The sequence below is a fragment of the Psammomys obesus genome, unplaced genomic scaffold, assembly GCF_907164565.1.
Source record: "Psammomys obesus unplaced genomic scaffold, mPsaObe1.curated_primary_1811, whole genome shotgun sequence".
NCBI lineage: Eukaryota > Metazoa > Chordata > Mammalia > Rodentia > Muridae > Psammomys > Psammomys obesus.
In genome coordinates, this window is record NW_026596463.1 from 5,184,049 (window position 1) to 5,198,950 (window position 14,902).

Below are 14,902 nucleotides of genomic sequence, written 5' to 3' on the forward strand. Positions count from 1 at the left end.
TGTGTGTGTGTGTGTATGTGTATGTTATATGTGTGTAGTGTGTGCTGTGGTGTGTGTGTGGTGTGTATGTGTACATGTGTGTGTGTGGGGTCTGTAGAGGAATGTTAATTCAGAACATGGCTGCTCTGTTGAGAGATTACATCCAAAGACCTTCTAGGTCTGTGTGATCTGGCTGGAATACAAACACACCTTTAACCCAGGAGATAGAAGCAAGCAGATCTGAGTTCAAGGTCAGCCTGGTCTAGAGCAAGTGTCAGGTAAAGAAAAGCTTAGATCCAGGCATGAGGGATACAACTTTAATCCCAAACAATAAAGGTGAAGACAGTTTGTAGAAGGAAGCGCCTGTGTTTGAAAGTGATGTCTAACTGAGTGGCTGAAACAGTGAAAGACTTGACAGAATGGATGTGCCCAACTCTCATGAGAAGAGAGAGGAAAGGGAAGCTACTAAGAGGCGATGAGAGAGAGAGAGACGAGGCAGTTTGCCTGGGAGAGTTTTCCAAAAGAAGGCAGTTTACCAGGACAGATATACAGAAACAGGCAGAAGAGAAGACAAGCTAGACACAGGAGAAGACAGAATGAGCCAGAGGATGAGAAGGAGCCTGAAGATTAGAAGAGATGGTTGGACTTGGTTTGAGGCCAAGTAGAGCAATTCAGAGGCCAAGAGAAAAGCCAGACTGAATAAGTCAGCTGGGAGAGGAGTTTGAACTAGAACAGCTGAGTTGAACCAGCCAGTCCAGAGCTCAGAAAGAACAAGAAAGGGTGAGCTTACTCAGCAGTAAGTCTCAGAGGCTGAAAACATTGTAGACGGTACGGAGGCTAGAAGCTTCCAGGACTAGGCCTCCCTTAGCAGGAGAGGCAATGATCCTCCCAGACGACAACAGGCGAATAAAAGTTCCTTTTACAGTGATGTGTGTGCGTATGGTGTGGTGTGTGTTTGTGGTACATGCTGTGCTGTGTGTGGTGTGGTTATGTGTGTGTGTGTGTGTGTGTGTGTGTGTGTGTGTGTATGTGTGTGTGTGTGTGAATGATGTCTTGAAACTGTAATCAAGTTTCCAGGCTTTTTCAGTGGACAGTTAGGACTTAAAAACCAGCACGCAAATGGTGAATTCAGACTAGTCCTTTTAATTAAAACTCAAGATGACCCAGTTTTCATTTAATAACTCCAGTCTTCCATCATCTGCATCTCTTTTCTGCATGCCAAAATTGGTTTGTCTCCAAGGATACCAACAGAATAATCAGTTGATTTATTCTACAAAACATATCCCCAAATTGCAGCATGATCATTATACCAACAGTGCTTTTACTAGAAATAAGGTCCTGTTTATGCTGTCTTCTTTGTCCTTAGGAGATTTCTACAAGAAGTTTATCAAATGATTATGTTGCAGACTTAACTTAAAATAATTTGTGAGTCATTTTTAAAATGTGGTTGTTGTTTTATGATAATTCATTTTTTAAAGTTTCATTTTGTTGCATAGTCGCTTAAAATACTTAAACACCTCCTAGGCAAAAAAGACACAGAATAAAATACATTTGGAGCAGTATAACTCCTGTTTGTGTTTCTGCTCTGTTCTTTCCCTGGACCAGAAGTTTAGGTTTACTTTTGAACTATCTTACTTTTAGGTATGGTAGCACATGTTTGCAGTCCCAGAGTTTGTAAAGTCAAGGTAGGAGAATCGTGAGTTGGAGGCTAGCATGAGCTACAGAGGCAAACCATCTCAATTTTTAAAATTTAGTGTTCCATTTTCCCTTGTTCTTATGATACGCTAAAAGTCACATTGTTTACAACTGGCCAGGGTCAGCCGCAGCCAGAGTATGTAAGTGTAACAATCTAGCGGGCAGAGTCTGGGGTGAGACAGGAAGTGGCATGGAGACGCATGCTCATATCAGGGATTGTGACAGTTGTAATGCAAGTTTTGGTTTCTTTGTATGTCATGTAAATATGTTTTTGTTTTGATTCCAAGTGTGGGATTTTAGTTTGTCCACGCCTGTTAATTGAGGGGTGTGATCTTTGCTGGCTGGTAACAGCCTTCCACACGCCAAGGAGAGGGGCGTGGTCTAGGACTCTGAGAGTACAAATATGAGGCTGAGCAAGAGACTGGTGTTCGGAGGTGTTTGGTGAAGTTTGGCGTGTGGCATGGAGCAGAGACAGTGTGGCCGTTTAGAGCAGACAGACAGGGAGAAATGCTTTGGGGTGCAGGGGTGTGAAGGAGCCTGCTGGCTGCGTCTGTGGTTGATGGAGATTGGTATAGAGCCCTGAGAGAACCCCTTGACCCTAATTAGGGAGAAGTGAAGGGGTCTGGGCCCCCTCTCCCACTAACCTTTTCTCTCTCCTACTTAAGGCTGGGGGTTAATGGAAGGGAGGTAGAGGCCTCAACACTCCAAATAAAGGAGAGTTTTTAAAAAGGCCGCTACAGGCGGCTTTCCACCACAGGTGGCTTTCCGCTACAGCCATAGCAACCATGGTGGAGACAGCCTAGTGTTTTCTTGCTTGAAAAGGCAGGAGACAATACAGGTGATTGGGAGGATATCAGGAAGGCTAATGACTGTGAGGGGGTTGGTAGAGTGAAGATTCCTTCATACAAGGTCCTTCCTATAGACCTGCTAAATTCTGGAAATGGTGATGAAGGCAAGACTAACCAAGTTTTGAGGAAGCTGTGGTTTTATATTCAGGAATGTAAATATGTGTTTAACAACCAGGGTGCATGTTTCATAATTGGAGTTCATGTTTAATAATCAGGGTATGTGTTTTATGTTAGGGTACGTGTTCATTACAATACGTTGGTCCTTCGGCGGGACACACAGAGTGAGCACTCCGACACAGGCCCACTTCATTGCATTGCACGTTAAACCCATCTCAGTTAAGGACCTTCCAGCTGAACTATGACACACTGTGAGGTGTTGTAAAGGTACAGATGACAGACAGATGTGGTTCTACCCCATCAAATGTGTGGTTGTGACTTTTGTAGCCGATCAGAAGGGATGCAGAAGGAGTTTCCCTTAAGACATGATGGTGGCCAATAAGCACAAGAACACATCATGAAGACTCAGCAGAGAAGTCGATCTGGGCCAGGGCTACCAGGAAGTGTATCAGTCTTGTTGCAAAGTGCTTTACTGTTTTGTTTCAGTATGTGGCTCTTGAGTAGGGATTCAAGAGCGGATACAGGAGAGATACAGGTCATCTACAGTCAGTGTAGGCAGCTCAGAGGGACTCATTCACTCAAGACTCTTCGCATAGGAATCAGTTTCACGAGCAAGATTAAAACTAAAAGACATCAATCTGGCGCTTTCTCAGACAATCAGGAATAGTGCTACCTCAAGATCCAGCTATACCACTCCTAGGCATATATCCAAAAGATGCTCAAGTACACAACAAGGACATTTGCTCAACCATGTTTGTAGCAGCTTTATTTGTAATAGCCAGATGTCCATCGACGGAGGAATGGATACAGAAATTGTGGTACTTTTACACAATGGAATATTACTCAGCAATTAAAAACAAGGAAATCATGAAATTGGCCAGCAAATGGTGGGAACTAGAAAAGATCATCCTGAGTGAGGTATCCCAGAAGCAGAAAGACACACATACTATTTACTCACTTATAAGTGGATACTAGACCTATAAGATAGGATAAACATACTAAAATCTGTACACCTAAAGAAGATAAACAAGAAAGAGGACCCTGGGTAACACGATCAATCCTCACCTAGAAAGACAAAGTAGATCGACATTGGAAGTAGGAGAAAACAAGTAACAGGACAGGAGCCTACTGCAGAGGGCATCTGAAAGACTCTACCTAGCAGTGTATCAAAGCAGATGCTAAGACTCATAACCAAATCTTGGGCAGAGTGCAGGGAATCATATGAAAGAAGGGGGAGTTAGTATGACCTAGAGGGGACAGGAGCTCCACAAGGACCAAACGTATAGGGGTCTTCTATGAGACTGTTTCTCCAACCAAGGATCATGCATGGATATAACCTAAAACCCCTGCTCAGATGTAGCCCATGGTAGCTCAGTATCCAAGTGGGTTCCTTAGTAAGGGGGACAAGGATTATTTCTGACATGAACTCAATGACTGTCTCACTGAGCTTTCCCCCTTCCCCCAGGGAGGAGCAGCCTTGCTAGGCCACAGATAAGGACATTTCAGCCAGTCCTGAAGATACCTGATAAGCTAGAATCAGATGGAGGGGGAGGAGGACCTCCCCTATCAGTGGGCTTGGAAGGGGGCAGGGAGGAGATGAGGGAGGGAAGGTGGAATTGGGAGGGAAAGAAGAAGGGGGCTACAGCTGGGATACAAGTGAATGACTTGTGATTAAAATTAAAAAAAAAAAAAAACACCTAAAAAACAATTCAATCTGCTTGGTTTATATTTGGCAGAGTTAACCTGTGTGGGTCTAAGATGAACATTTTAAAATAGGGGAGAAGGCATTTCCTCTCACAGAATTAGGTTATTTAGAATGTTGTGGGTAAGGCTGTTTCAACTGAACACCACAGGAAGTGCCCAGGTGAAACTTGATCCAAAGGAGGAATTGGCTCCTTTTTTTCTTCATATCTGCGTGTGTGACTCAGGACACCTCACATCTTCTTGGGCCTCAGACTAAGAATACACCACTGGTTCCCCCAGGTTTCAGGTCTTCAGAGTTGGCCTGGGATTTCTCCATTGTGTCTAGAGTACAGCCCGAATGACACTGGCTGGGGGACCTTTTAGCCTCTACAATGGTGTCAACTGGAACTGGATGGTGGTGGCACACACCTTTAATCCCAGCACTCAGGGGGCAGAAGCAGGTGGATCTCTGTGATTTCAAGGCCAGCAAGGTCTACAGAGTGAGCTCCAGGCCAGCCAGGGCTACACAGAGAAACACAGGTCTGCCTGCTTTTAGAACTTACTCTTCTGCTGTTGTTTTGTTTTGCAAGAGAGACAACTGCATGGCCTTGGCTGTCCTGGACTCACTTTGTAGAGCAGGCTGGCCTCAAACTCACATTGATCTGCCTCCCTGAGTGCTGGGATTAAAGACATGCCCCACCACACCCAGCTCAGTAATTAATTCATACAAACACCTGTGGTGGGTATTCCTGACCCTGTTTCATGGACGAGGAGCACAAGACACAGGAAAGCAAGACATACTGGTCCCTGACCTGGTAATCAGAGCAAGTTTCTTGGCTTCTCAGTGTCTCACCATCTTTTCTCTTTGGAAACAACATCCACCCATCACCTGCAGCCGTGATGGTTAGGAGTTTGGAAGGTCTAGTCCCCGTGCTCTTACGTGGCAGGCGGTGCCTGCCTAACCCGTAAGCTTGCCTGAGGTTGGAGAATTTAATTTGAAGGTGGCTCGCTCACATGCCTGCCAAGCTGGTGCTGGCTGTTGGCTGTGTTCTTAATTCTTGGCCTTTCTGTGGGGCTGCCTGGCTGTCTCAGCACTCAGTGCTTGGATTCCTCGGTGATCCAAGAGACAGGTGCAATGAGCCATGCCACTTACGGTCTATCTTTGAAGGACACACACTCCTGCTGGAGGAGTGTCTGTCCATACCTGAGACTCCTAGTCAGGCTGTGTCTGGACAAATTGTGACACTTCTGAGCCTCTGCAGCAAATGACCTCTCCAACATGAGCAAACCCTCAAAGTTTGCCCACGATGAGGCAAAGCCCGATCTGATCTGACTCAGGAGGGCTGGTCTTGAGGGCCACCAATGACAGTTACCGGAAAGAAGCTGTGTCTGCAGAGACTGAACTTAGAACTGCAGCAAGGAGAGGAGCTTGGAATGTTGCAGGTGTGGGGGTAAGGAGATAAGATAATCACTTTATCTCGGGCTAGCTTTCCTTGTCCACCGCTGTGTCGAAGCTGACGCCCGTGACTAATTGATAAAACCTTTAGAAATTCATTAATTTAGCAGGCCACTAGCTTCCACCAGCCAAAAAGCCGAGAACACTATCAGATAACTTCTGAGGCCTATAGAAAAGCTCCCGACATCTTACCGCCTCCATGATGAACTCATCAGTGCATTTTAAACCTGCCTTGATTTATTTCTTTGCTCTCTAAAACTATACAACTTCATAAAACTGCTTCCATTTTGGAACATGGAATTTGGGTTAATCCTAATCTGTGTTCCCAGGCTATGGTCACTCTGAATGGCTCCAGAATAAACTATCTCTCATTCTCTTCACAGTGAAGCCTGTGTCTTTTGTGCTGACATTGGCATGGTCACTTTTCATATACAGCAAGCCCTCACAGGGTGTCCACCTTGAAGCCTGCTGGGCTCTTAACTCAGCGGGGTTTGGCCTTGATGGCCACTGAGTATTTATTCCGTGTGGAGGGGTTAAAGGACAGGCTGGGCTGACCTGGATCAGGAAGGCCAAGCATTTGAACAATATACAGGCCAAAGCAAAGACCCAGGACAGACACAGCCAGGAACCTTTGCCAGAGGGATTCCCCAGGGGTTTCCCTCGGGAGGCAGGATTTTTTTTTTAAGACTTATTATTATATATTTTTTATGTATACAATGTTCTGTCTACATGTACACCTGCATGCCAGAAGAAGGCATCAGATCTCATTACAGGTGGTTGTGGGCCACCATGTGGTTGCTGGAATTTGAAATCAGGACCTCTGGAAGAGCAGCCAGTGCTCTTAACCTCTGAGCCACCTCTCCAGGCAGTATTGAAATAAAACAAAGGGACATCTATGTGTTTGAGATGGTTCGTCCGTTTCTTTCTTAGAATCCATGGGGCAGGCTCTGCCACCCCAGGGAAGTTAGCAGGCTGCTGCTGAGGTAAGCTTTCTAATCCCAGCAGGGAAACAGGCGCTAGGAAAGCCAGACCGTAGCTGTTTTGCCTGACCAGAATGGTAGAAGCAGGAAGAAGCTGAGCTCTGTGGGGTTGAGGCCCAGGGCTTGAAAAGGGGTCCATCAGACCTCAGGCAATTGCATGGGCCATCCTCTGTCTGCTGGAGGTGGAACCTGGTCCTCCCAGGTCATCTTGATCTGAAGCTAACCGGAAGGCTGGAGAAGGAGGCCTCGAACCTTAACAGAAGGAGCCAGGGAGGAGCTCCAGGAGGGGCCAGCACTTGACAACCTTGTCCTCCCTGGTTTTGTTTTTGTTTTTTTTTGTTTGTTTGTTTGCCTATGCTTTCTGAGCTCCCCCTTCTGAATTTATAGTCTATAAAGCCTTTGTTAGTTTTGTACCACAGGATGCACGATGTCATCGCTGCTTTCCTCCGTTCCCTTGCAGGCACATCCAACACTTTGACATTGTGGCATGAGACCGCCATCTGAAAAGTTCGCAGTATAGAACTGTGTGGTTAAGTTACGCAAAAGAAATTGTAAGCAGTCCCATCAAGTCTTAGGTGGGCCTGTGACTCGGTGCTGGGCCACATTCATATCTGTCCCAGCACACATGCCACTTGGAGTGGCTGACTGTGTGTATAGTCTGCCAGTAAAATAGAATGTTGGCTTTATAGATTAGGTGTGACAGTTAAGACCAAGTGACTACAGACTAATTCCTTTTCCTTCTTGTCCTCCTAGGCTGGAGATTGAAGAGCATTTTAACAACCGAAGTGTGTCTGCTCTTTTCCCACCTTACAGTAATAATGTAAGTGTGGTCTCTAATTTTCTAAAAGCTGTTCTAGACATTGCCCTCACCCCTTAGCTGATTTTTCAACAATCTATCAAAATAGATGCGGATGTTATTTTAAATTACTATGAATATTTAATAACACTGAATGTTAATAAAAGATGTGTCTCAGAATTCCTCATTGCAGAGAGGCAAGGAGAAACAGTATATTGACAAGGAAGCCTAGTTTTCTTTTTCTTCAAACTTGGCTGTTTTCAGGGAGAGTCATGGAAATGTTTGCATGCAGGCTGACTTGTGCCTGGGGGACCACATTGCCTCGGGGTCTTAAGTTAATAAGAATCTTACACATTTACATTAAGTGATTACTGACTACCTAGAAATCGGTTTTCCTTAGTTTCCTGAGAGGAGCTTAAGTTTCTGTCTCACACCTCTGCAGGTTTTTTTGTTTTTGGTGGGTGTGTGTCTGTGTGTCTCTGTGTAGTGTTGAGACAAGGGCTGGCTATGTAGGTTGGGCTGACTTTGAGCTCTATCTTCACCTCATTCTTCTAAGTCAGGGTTTCTCAACTTGTGGGTTGCAATCCCAATGGCAAACTTCTGTCTCCAAAAATATTTACATTACACTTCATAACAGTAGCGAAATTATGGTTATTTAGTAGCAACGAAAATAATTTTAGTGTTGGGGGAGGGTTCAGCACACCATGAGGAACTGTGTTACAGGGCAGCAGCATTAGGAAGGTTGAGACCTGGGTGTGCATGGGTTAGAGTTGTGTCACGTTGTGTCTGGCTCAAAAAGATCTTTTAGAATTCAAGTTATTTGTTTGTTTGTTTGTTTCCAAGACAGTCTCACTGCAGAGCACTGGCTGTGTACCAGGCTCAGGCTCACAGAAATCCACCTGCCTCTGACTCCCAGGTGCTGGGGTTAAAGGCAGGTGCCCCAACACCTGAAAAATGTTTTGTTGTTCCTACTATTCCCTAGTGATGCCATTTCATTCTAGACTACTAGGACACAAACATGTGGAGGAAGAATGTATGTTCTGTTGTGACCAAAGACGGGGAAGCACCTCAGCCAGAAAAAGCAGTCTCTGCTGGGCCCAAGGAAAGCCTAATGACTTGATCGCCAGGACCCACAGGGTAGAAGGAGAGAACTGACTCCTTCAAGTTGTCCTCTGACCTCTACACATGCATGGTGGCACATGCCCTCCAAACATACATACATAAATAAATAAATAAATAAATAAACAAACAAATAAATAAATAAATAAATGTAAAAAGCATTTTAAAAAAGCATCGTAAGGGAGGAAGGTTTGTCTTGGCTCCCAGTTCAGGGGACACAATTCTCTTTATGTGGGGAAGCATGGAGACAGGCTCGGCTTCTGTCTGTGGCTGTGGGCACTTGCTTGTCTACATCTTGGTAGAAAGGGAAGTAGAGAAGGGAGAATGTTGATCTTCTTAGCTTTCTTCCTTCCCTTTTTAATGCCCTCAGTTACTTCTCTTTGGCAGTACCCTCACAGACACGGCCAGAGGTGTACTTCATCATGCCTTGGGTGTTTCTTAGTCTAATGAAATTGCAATCACAGTTAAGCACACATATACCTAATACTAAGTCTAGGTGAGAGCAGAACTCTGACTGGTGAACACCGCTATCTCAGAGGAAACTTCCCTTGCTTTTGGAATGGTCCATTAGTAAAGTGTACGCATATTCCTCAGGGAAGCCCAGAGTGGAGGGCACCAACGCCAAACGCAAACACCTCAAAGTAAGATATTAAGATGTCCGTTAAAAAATGCAAAGGCAGAATATTAGCAAATTAACGAAGAGACTCCATCTCTATCTAGATCTAGGCTGTCTTTCCTGTGAAAGTGAATGTTGCTCACATTTTGGTTCAAATAAATGTCCAAGATGGCACACTAGTGCAGGAAGGAACAGAGGGCCGTCCTTCCCCAGCCAGCCTGGCAGAGGAATGTCAGTGGAAGGATACGGAGAGTCTTGGGGCAGCTCAGAAGGACTGAACTCCAGCATGTGACATGCCAGTTACTCAGATGGAAAAAGTCTGAGGACGTTGGAGGGTGTCACAGGATTGTCCCGGGTATGTCATCCTGAGGAGGGACAGAGAAAGTTTCTGTCTTGCTTCCTTTTCATTTGAGGGATGAAGAGGAAACTGAAGCTGAGCTCTGCAGTGTGGAGGTATGTGAAGATTCCTGTCCAGCCGGATCCTTGGGAGGGAGGAGGAGGAGAGTCCCGTTGTGTTTAGACCCAGTCTCTGAGAAGTCATAGTCATAGTGAAGGTGGAAAGACTCCTAGCTGGCCTCCTTAGCTGGTCATCCATAATAGAAGGACCTGCCCCTCGCAGAAGTGGCTTGGGGCATCCGTGGAGGGTGTGTGTTTGTGCCACTTACCTGACAGTGAAGCTGGGAGACCGGAAGAGAATCCCTGGACTAGTGGTGAGGGGCAAATGGAGACGCAGTGTGGAGACTAGACCTGTAATGCAGAGGGAGCCTTCTGGACCTGGAACCTGGAGATTTTTGTCATTTCTCATGCCACCACTCCACAGTGACGGACAAGAGCTCCTGCTTTTAGGAGGATGTGGATGAGTTATATACATTTGGGCACCAGAAAGAAGGTTGCACTTAGAAAGCTGGAGCGTGTGGGGGGATAGCCAGTTTGCATATTTCTCTTTTTTCTCCTCCTCTTCCTTCTTGTTGAGACAAGGTCTCATGTAGCCCAGGCTGGCCTTGAGTTTACTATGTAGTCAAGAATTATCTTGACTTTTTGAGCCTCTTGCCCTCATCTCCCAAGTGGCAGGACTCCAGGAATGTACCCCCACATCCTGTTTCTGCCGCACTGGGGATCGGACACAGGGCTTCCTGCATCTCAGCTGAGCAGTCTGCCAAGGATGTGGGGAGCAGATGAAGTCCTGACTGAACGAGCGTGTTGACACGAGTGTGGCCATGTAAAGGACCCCAGTGCCTCATGGGAACAACAAGGCCTTCCCCTGCCCCTGCGCAGACTGTGCATATTGACCGTGTGTACAGAAAGTAGCAATCACAGCTTGTTCCTCTCTGGTGACAGCGGCCCCAGGCTGCTCCCCTTCAGAGACACCCTGAAGTTGGTGCACTAGCCCACTCCTGGGTTGCTTAGCAACCTGATGTCATCACACTGCCTCCACCAGGTGTGTACAGATATAAAGGGGGAGCCCATCACTACATGTTCTCTCTCGCTCGGTTTCTCTTGCCCTGTCTGTGCCTCCCTCCCCATCTCTCTCTCTTCCTCTGTCTCTCTCTCTCATTCTCGGTCTTTCTCCCTCCCCACTCTGTATTCTCCTCTCTCTTCTAAGCTCTCCCACTGTCTCTGTCTTGCCTTTCCTATAGCTAACTTTCCTGTACCACAGCCTGTTGCACAGCGTGTAATTTCTGTTATTACACCCTGCTGAGACCCGCAAATCTGCCTCTTCCTTCAGCTCTATGTAACGAACCTGCTGGGTTTCCAGACTGCTGGCGCCTCTCCCTCGGAGTGCGTGACCCACTCCACCCCAGCTTTTTTGTTCGTCTACCTGTCATTTCTTAATTTCCTATCACCCCAGTCAGGTCAAGTCCAAAGCCAGGCACACTTCTTGACCTTGCTTCTTGCTGAAGTCTACTCGGCCTTAGCCCGTGGGTCCTGTTGCTTCTAGAAGCTATAGTAACAGCCGACAGTGTGTGGGGTGATCAAGAGCCTTTCGTCGATTAGGTCTTCAGAACTTTTGTTTATCCCCATTTTCCAGTCAGGGACAATGAATCTTTGGAGGGGCCATGTAATTTTCCTCAAGTTCCCACAGCAAGATATTCGTAGAGTCAGAGCTGAACTGAGGTCTGGCTCAGAGCCTCACTTGCAAGAGTTAGGATGAGTTATTTTATTTTTTTGAGACAGCATTTTTCTGTGTAGCCCTGGCTGTTCTAGACTTGATTTGTAGACTAAGATGGCCTCTAACTCATAGAGATCCACCTTCCTCTTCCTCCGTGAGTGATGGGATTACAGGTGTGTATTGCCACACCCAGCAGATGACCTGTTTTTTAAAATATTTTATTTTAATTTTTATTAATTGTACTTTATTCACTTTGTATCCCCCCTCCCCATAAGTTCTCTCCCTCCTCCCCTCTCAATCCCATCCTCCCTCCCCCTTCTCCACACATGCCCCTCCCCAAGTCCACTGATAGGGGAGGTCTTCCTCTCCTTCCTTCTGATCTTAGCCTATCAGGTCTCATCAGCAGTGGGTGCATTGTCTCCCTCTGAGCCAAAGAGCCAGCCACTGAGTTCATGTCAGAGACAGTCCCTGTTCCCCTTACTATTGAACCCACTTGGACACTGAACTGCCATGGGCTACATCTGTGCAGGGGTTCTAGGTTATCTCCATGCATGGTCCTTGGTTGGAGTATCAGTCTCAGAAAAGACCCCTGTGTCCAGATTTTTTGGTTCTGTTGCTCTCCTTGTGGAGCTCCTGTCCTCTCCAGGGGATGACCTGTTTTTTTGTTTTTGTTTTTAATTTTTTTTTAAATCCACTTTCAAAGCTATGAGCTTTGTTTGGTCACATCTGTCTTTTGTCTCTGTGTCCCCTTATACATTAGTGTAGTGCTTGGCACTTACTTCTTGGCAAGCATTCATGGCACAGCTGCTAAGAGACACGGGCTAAGAGAACTTATCCCAAAGGTCTGAACGAGTAGAAAAGACACACAACTCTGCTCCTGATATGCAGTAATTGCTCAATAAATTCTAGATATTAAAATCATTACTGAGGGCTGACAAGATGGCTAAGTGGGTAAGGGTGATTGCCTCTGAACCTGACAACTTGAACTTGGTCCCTGGCACCCACATGGAGGATGGAGAGGACTGACTCTTGCAAGCTGCCCACTGATCTGCTCGTGCATGCTGCAACGAATGCTTAAAGAAATAATTCAACCGTTTCAAAGTCACGGTTGAGGGGCTGAGGTGAAGGCTCAGTTAGTGTGTGTTTACCTAGCATGCGTGGAGCCTGCGGTTAGAACCCCTGCATCGTGTCAAGTGGACGTGGTGGTAGCTGCCTATGATTCCAGCACTTTGGAAAGGGAGACAGGAGGATCAGATCAAGGCCATCCTTGACTTCCACAGTGAACGCAAAACCACTGGGAAGTCCTGTCCCCCAAGTGAAACGAACAAACAAACAACAAACTTCAAAAGTTAATGTTGAAAATAAAAATACATTCGTTTATAAGCACAAGTCATCCTAAGGATGCATCAAATACCTTAATTTTTTTTTTTTGCAGTGTGTCACATATTTTTGTGGTTTTAAAAGGTCAGCCAGCATTTCAAGGTTTCTGTGTGTTTTGCTGTTATGTGGAAGTGAACCAGCATTTTTGATAGCATTTTCCTTTGAAATTTGAGCTGAGTTTACTTGGAATGCATATATAAGTAGAAGAGCAGGGCACTGCACGTTGGGTTTAAGCAGGCTGTATGATGACAATGAGGGTTCCAATGACCTGAATGTGAAGGGGCTCCTTATCAGATGTCGCCAGGCACTGCAGCCTAAGGACAAAAGCCAAATGCAGGACAAGAGGAACAGTGTGCTTTTAGTATAATATGAAACTTGATTTTCTCATTTTTTTCTTCACCAGCCAAACTACTTCCATTTTCCTTATTATAAAAGTATCTAGATTGAGTTCACATTAAATGCTTTCCAGATTGAAAATGTGCCCCAGGGCCCCTTTATGGTGCTGGGATATCCTGCCTTGTGTGTCTTTGAGCAAGCAGATCAAGTAAATTGTCATTATTATTGTTAGCGACCCTCTGCACAGAGCAAGCATCTGCAGCGCGTACGTCCTGATACCTCTCCCTACGGCATTTTATGGGGACTCTACGGCCTTCCTGGCAGCTAAGCTCAGGTGGGATTGTGACAAGATCCTCCTAAAAAAAGACTAAGGTGGAAGTGTTGTGAGTTATTTGTGGAAAGGGAGGGAGTTGACCTTCTTTCTTTTCCTTCTTCCTGTGTGTAAGCTCAAGGAGCTTCTTGGGACAAAACTGGCCCCGGAGGCCATGAAGAGCAAATGATGTAGCGGGATCCTAAATTTCTAAGACCTTGGAGCCTTTCAGTTCCCCATTCCTAGCCTTCGCCTATTCCCCGCCCCCTTCAAATGTAAGGCAGTTTGGGCCAAGGTTACGTCTGAGCACACCTTACTCCTGTGTCACTCTAGCTAACAGTTAATGTTTCTGAGCCTTAGTTTTATTAGTTAACAAATTTAAAATTCCTTTTCAATTTATGTGTGCCTCAGGGTTTCTGTGGCCGTGTTAGAACTCAGTGACTAAAGCAACCTGGGAAGGGTTTACTTCATTCCTTATCAAGGTCATTCAGCTTCCTGCCTGAGTTCCTGCCGTGACTTCCCCTGATGGTGGTCCACAACTGGACATAAACCCTTTCCTGTCCAGGTCGCTTTTGGTCCCGGTCTTTACCGATGTAAGCCCTGCACCGTGCTGAAAGGCGGAGCCACACTCAGGAACCCGGAGTCTGAAGCTGAACCTCTCAGAGCGCCAGGAGCTCCGACCTCACACACAGACCGACGGAAACTGCCTGCCGGAGCCTGCAAACTTCCTGATCTGGAGAACCGCAGGTTGTTGGCTTTGGTGCGGTTGTGGGGTGACACCAATTGCCTTCTCGAGTCCATGTACCCACGTGGGCGCCCCTCATTTTTCTCTTACCTGAGACTAACTCTCCTCAGGTTCTAGCTCCCCCCTCCCCGCCAGGGCTTAGGTGATCCAGGAACTCCTCCTAGGCCAGATTTCAATCTGGAGGCGGTTAATCCAGCAGCAACTAGATCAGAACAAAAATGCCCGGGTGTGTCTGTGAGGGTGCTTCTAGGGAAGAACTGAGGAGAGAAGGCCGTCCCTGGATGTGGGTGGAGCAGATCCCTGCGCTGGGGGCGGTCCCGCACTGAACGAAAAGGACAAAACAGGCCAAGAGGTGTGATTGCCCCTTCTCTGCAGAGGTGTGAACCAGCTGCCCTCTGCTCGGCCTCCACAGCCTCGGGTCGCCCCTGTCACACCCCCTTTCCACCACGACGGAACATATCCTTAATCGAGGAGGGAAAGTAAACCTCCCTCCCGTAAGTTGCTTCTTGTTAGGTATTTGCTGGTGGCAACAAGAAAAGTGATTGGTGCAGCGGGAAATGGGGTAAGGACCGAGCTAGCGGGTTGCTGCTCCAGCTGTGCCTAGCTCAGCGGGTTTCCGCATGTCTCCACGCTGTCATGGAGGAACATGGCCCATCCTCTGCTCCCCCTGGTTTTCCCCTTCATTCTTTCTGCCGTAGGATTGATTGTGCCCTCTCTCAAGTCCCGCCTTGT